Source organism: Vigna umbellata, chromosome 6, assembly GCF_029865625.1.
Source record: "Vigna umbellata cultivar VRB3 chromosome 6, Vumbellata_1.0, whole genome shotgun sequence".
NCBI lineage: Eukaryota > Viridiplantae > Streptophyta > Magnoliopsida > Fabales > Fabaceae > Vigna > Vigna umbellata.
In genome coordinates this window covers 21307470-21313469 of record NC_142170.1, presented here as the reverse complement: position 1 = coordinate 21313469, position 6000 = coordinate 21307470, and positions in this window count along the sequence as shown.

The window sequence follows — 6000 nt, the reverse complement described above, 5'->3', positions numbered from 1 at the left end:
GTATTTAAATTATTATTAACATATTAAAATATTGTGGTAGATTGTATGGTTAGAAGCCTTGTGTTGGAGGATGAGTTCTAGGGTTTAAATATTACCTAATGTTTTGATTTATGTTTATTTCCTTAGTTATGTGTAGAAACGTGGATAGTAGTATTAAATCCTATAAAAATGGAATGGTAAGTAGGATAAAGAGATGTGGTAGTTTAGATGGTAGTAGCTTGTGATGATAGGAAGGTTATGGGTTCAATTTTTAGTGAGGAGATTTATGCAAGGTATTGTATGAGAACTTTTTGAAAGCACTTTGGAACCCTAATTTGATGAGTCGCGTGGAGAGTGGACTCTAAGACGTCACATGCTAATCAAAACTAGAAATTTAAAATGGGACAAGAGAAAGGTAAAATCGTGAGTAAAAGAGGAAGGAAAGTACAAGAAAAATCGTGAGTGATGGAGACAAAATCAAGATAAGGAGAGCTAACTAGTTTTTTTTTTCTTATGAGACATTTTTTTAGAATTTTATTTAGATAAAATTATATATTTGTGTTTAGATTGGATAATGGTAATCATTTTCTGGGTGATATTTTTTTTATGTGCATGTTAAAATGGAACGAAACATAAAATAATTTTTTTTATGTGCGTGGAGAGTGTCTATTTATTTGTTAAAGATAAATAATATATACGCATTCGTATGTTATTATGAAATTATTTTAGTGGTTGTTTTGTTTTGTTCAATTTGAATAATAATATGAATTTTGTACAGTAATTTTTAGTTTATTTGTGGTTTGTAGTTTTATTAAAAAATATTATAAAATAGTTAATGTATAAAGATAATTACGAATGATAAAATTTGGAAAAAATTTGTATATATTTAGTGTTTCAGTGTAAATATTTTCCGGTGTGTCTTTGTTGCTTCTAAATGTCTGGGGCGCTCTCTTCTCCTCCATTGTTGTCGTTCGCGCTCCTTCAGCTCGTACCGCTCGTCTGCTTTCGCCACGGGAGGGGGAGGTACCTGCGAAGATACTCCGACGCTCAAGTCAGATGTGAGTTATGGAGCTTCAGCTCTCAAGAAAGTTATTATATTATCATTGTAGAATATTATCTAGAGTTCCTCTGGCATAAGTGGAACGTAAAGGGAACGTACCTGGACTTTTGCCCTGTCATTGTATTTATAGGCCAATAAAAATAACCTTACCTAAAAATGTGGTTAGTTACTCATAAATATCTTAACCGCTTAAAATATCTAAGATATTTTATCCAATAAATATCTTACTATACATAATGTCCCCCAAGTCCGAGTTAACCGTTCTGTTTTATGTACGGGTAACTATAGGACTTATGAGTTTGAGGAGGCTGTATTCGTTGTGTTAGGGAGCGTGTTTCCGGTCGTTGCTCATTTGTGGACTGAACGGCGGGTTTTTATGGGTTTTCTCTTTGCCCTAGGTCAAGCAGTTGAACGTTTTAACACCTGAGGCCAAGGATGGCCGAGCGGTGAGGGCCGAGTGCTGGAATGCTTGTGGTCATGGATGGCCGAACGGTAGAGGCTGTGTGGCCGACCGTCAGTGAGGCCGAATGCTGGAAAGGTTGAGGCCATGGATGGCCGGGCGGTAGAGGCCGGGTGGCTGAATGTCAGTGAAGCTGAAGCGTCCAACATTGAGGCCCGAAGGGTTGAGGCCAAGCGGCCGAACGTCAGTGAGACCTAATAATCGAACGATTGAGGCAAAAGAGGACAAACGTCATTGAGGCCAAATGGCCGAACATCAGTGGGGCCGATTGGCCGAATGATTGAGCGCTCGTGGCCATGGATGGTCGAGCGGTTAAAACAAAAGGGCGAATACCTTTGAGGCCGAACGGCAGAATGCTTGAACGCTCGTGGCCGTGAAGGGTCGAGCGGATGAAACCAAAGGGCAAATACCTTTGAGGCCGAACGGCCGAATGCTTGAACGCTTGTGCCCATGAATGGTCGAGCGGTTGAAACCAAAGGGCGAATACCTTTGAGGCCGAACGACACAATACTTGAACGCTCGTGGGCATGGATGGTCGAGCGGTTAAAACCAAAGGGCGAATACCTTTGAGGCCGAACGACAGAATGCTTGAACGCTCGTGGCCGTGAATGGTCGAGCGGATGAAACCAAAGGGCGAATACCTTTGGGGCCGAACGGCCGAATGCTTGAACACTCGTGGCCATGAATGGTCGAGCGGTTGAAATCAAAGGGCGAATACCTTCGAGGCCGAACGACCGAACACTTAAAAATTTGATGTTCTGGTGTTCTAGGGCGAACATCTACCAGTGGGAGTGTAGCCCTTTATTCAATGCACCTGGGTGTTCTAAGGCGAACATCTACCAGGTCTAGGAGTGTTTCCCCCATTTTTAGTGCTTCAGCATGAACGACTTTCTGGTGTTCGCCTTTATATACAAGATATGCTTATCTGCACTGTAGAACGAGAAAAAGAGTAGCTAAACAAATTAATGCATTTACAGGATTTAGAAAATTAGCATAGAAAATAGATTGTTATATGGCCGATCGGTTTAGATAGTAAGATCGCTCAGTCGATCGAGATTTAATCCGAGCTGCCGAACGTCAGTGACGTCGAATGGCCGAAAATCATTGTGGTCGAACGACCGAAATCCTGAGCGCTCGTTGCCATGAATGGTCGGGCGATTGAACGTTAGTGAGGCCAAATGCTTGAATACTTGAAGCCAAGGATGACCAAGCGGTAGAGGCCGAGTGACCGAATGTCAGTGAGATGTAGTGGCCGAACGTCAGTGAGATCGAGTGGCCGAACGTCAGTGAGGCCGAATTGCCGAATATTGGAAAGCATGAGTCAACGGGTGGCCGAGCGATAGAGGTCGAAGGACCAAAAACATATGAGGCTGAACGGACGAGTGGTGGAAATCTTATGGTCAGGGATTGGCGAACGGTGGAGACCGAGTGGCCGAACGTCAGGGAGGACGAGTGGTTGAACGTTTTAACACCTGATGCCAAAGATGGTGGAGGCCGAGTGGCCGATTGTCAGTGAGGCCACGGAAAGCCGAACGATTGAGGCCGAAGGGGTTGAGGCCTAGCGGCCGAACGTCAGTGAGAGCGAAAAGCCGAACGGTTAAGGCCAAGCTGCCGAACGTCCATGAGACTGAGTGGCCACGCTTGAGGCTGAAAATTAACGAACGACAATGAGACCGATTGGTCGAACGGTTGAATGTTTGAACACGTGAGACCATCCATGGCCGAGCGCTAGAGACTGAACGTGAATGAGGCAGAATGCTGGAACGCTTGAGGGCACGGATGACCGAGCGGTAGAGGCCGAGTGGCCGAATGTCAGTGAGGCCGAATGCTGGACGCTTGAGGCCACGGAAATCCAAACGATTGAGGTCGAAGGACCGACAAAATGTGAGGCCGAACGGCCGAGTGCTTGAACGCATGTGGTCATGGATGGCCGAGCGGTTGAAGCCAAAGGGCGAATACCTCGAAGGGCCAAATACTTGAACACTTGAGGCCCCTAGGCCGAATGATTGAGGACGAACGACCGAACACGTACGAGGCCGAACGGTCGAGTGCTGGAACGCTTGTTGTCACTGATGGCCTAGTGGTAGAGGCCGAGTTGTCGAACGTCAGCGAGGCCGAACGTCAGCGAGGCCGAATGGCTGAACATCAATGGTGCCGAATTCTGGAACACGTGATGCCATGTATGGTCGAGCGGTACAGGCTGTGTGGCCGAACGTCAGTGAGACCGAATGCTGGATACTTGAGGCCACGGAAAGCCGAACGATTGATTCCCAGCGGTCGAACGTCAGTGAGACCAAATGGCCGAACGGTTGAGGCCGAACTGTTGAGGCCAAGTGGTCGAACGTCAGCGAGGCCGAATGGCCGAACATCAGTGGCGTCGAATAGCCGAATGTTGGAGCGCTCGTGGCCATGGATGGTCGCGAATGGCGAAAAGCTAGAGTTTGAGGCCGCAAAAGGCCGAACGATTGAGGACGAAGGACCGACAACATGTGAGGCCGAACGACCGAGTGCTGGGACGCTTGTGGTCAGGGATGACCGAGCGGTAGAGGCAGAGTGGCCGAATGAAGGAACGCTTGATGTTACGGATGTCGAACGACAATGAGACCGAATGGCCGAACGGTTGAGGCCAAGCTGCCGAATGGCCGAACTGTTGAGGCCAAGCTGCCGAATGGCCGAACGGTTGAGGCCAAGCGGTCGAACGTCAGTGAGGCCGAATGGCCGAACATCAGTGGGGCCGAATGGCCGAATGCTTGAGTGCTCGTGGCCATGGATGGTCGAGCGGTTAAAACAAAAGGGCGAATAGCTTTGAGGCCGAACGACAGAATGCTTGAACGCTCGTGGCCGTGAATGGTCGAGCGGATGAAACCAAAGGGCGAATACCTTTGAGGCCGAATTGCCGAATGCTTGAACGTTTGTGGCCATGAATGGTCGAGCGGTTGAAACCAAAGGGCGAATACCTTTGAGCCGAACGGTTGAATGTTTGAACACGTGAGACCATGCATGACCGAGCGCTATAGACCGAACGTCAATTATGCAGAATGCTGGAACGCTTGAGGCCACGGATGGCCGAGCGTCAATGAGGCCGAAAGGCCGTGAGGCTTAGTGGCTGAATGCGGGAGCGCTTGAGGCCACGGGTGGCCAAGCGGTAGAGGCCGAGTAGCTGCCAGGTTCCACGATAGGGAGACTGACTCTATGTTTGCGTGCTCTAGGTGTTCTTTCGGCGAACGTAACCTAGACTAAGGGATGATCCCCTAGATTTAATTTTTTGGGTGGCTCCGACCTTGCCAGTGGTGTGCGCGATTGGGTTAATTGTTGGCGAAGACGCAGACCTGGGCGCGGGGGATGACACGAAGAATGTACTGGACGGTGCTGGAGGGTGACGTGAGGCTGGATCGGATGAAAAACCTCCACAACAGAGAAGTAAACATCTGTTCAGAGATTCACTCGCCAACACTAAGTTGTCCATCATGTTGGTGATTAAGCCGTGGTGTCTGGAGTTTGACGTTTTGGGGAATAAAAGTTGGATTGGATGACGTGGAGGCAGAACCGAACGGCACGTGGATGCCGTGGGTACTGCGGAAGACGCGGAAGATGGGTCGGACAATGCGGCGGACCTGGAGGCGCCGAAAGGGTTTGTCTCTGGGTGACAACCGTCTTCTCCATAAGCAATGGGGATGCGACTGATAAGGGCATCCAGGGTATCTCCTTATGAGCTCTGTTTTGGTCACCGAGGAGGTACCAAGGTGACTTGAAATGCTGAGAAGCATCATGAACTTGCTGATGAAACTTCATGTAGAGATGATGACTTTTTTGCTGTAGTTTTTGCCTTGCTGTAGATTCTTGATGTTGATCCGAAATAATGATGTAGAGACCGAGCACTTGTCTTGACTCCTTGCGGTATCAATGGGATGACGCTCGGCCCCACGGTGGGCGCCAAAATGTTTCAGTGTAAATATTTTCCGGTGTGTCTTTGTTGCTTCTAAATGTCTGGGGCGCTCTCTTCTCCTCCATTGTTGTCGTTCGCGCTCCTTTAGCTCGTACCGCTCGTCTGCTTTCGCCACGGGATGGGGAGGTACCTGCGAAGATACTCCGACGCTTAAGTCAGATGTGAGTTATGGAGCTTCAGCTCTCAAGAAAGTTATTATATTATCACTGTAGAATATTATCTAGAGTTCCTCTGGCATAAGTGGAACGTAAAGGGAACGTACCTGGACTTTTGCCCTGTCATTGTATTTATAGGCCAATAAAAATAACCTTACCTAAAAATGTGGTTAGTTACTCATAAATATCTTAACCGCTTAAAATATCTAAGATATTTTATCCAATAAATATCTTACTATACATTTAGTTTATTATACATAAATTTAGAGTAAAATTTTTTATTATATGGTTAGATGATACATCACACATGTGAATCGGTTTGATTATATAATTAACATACAATGCAACATAATAATGTTTTAATGTATATTACAAATGAAGATTTATGTGCGTGTTAATT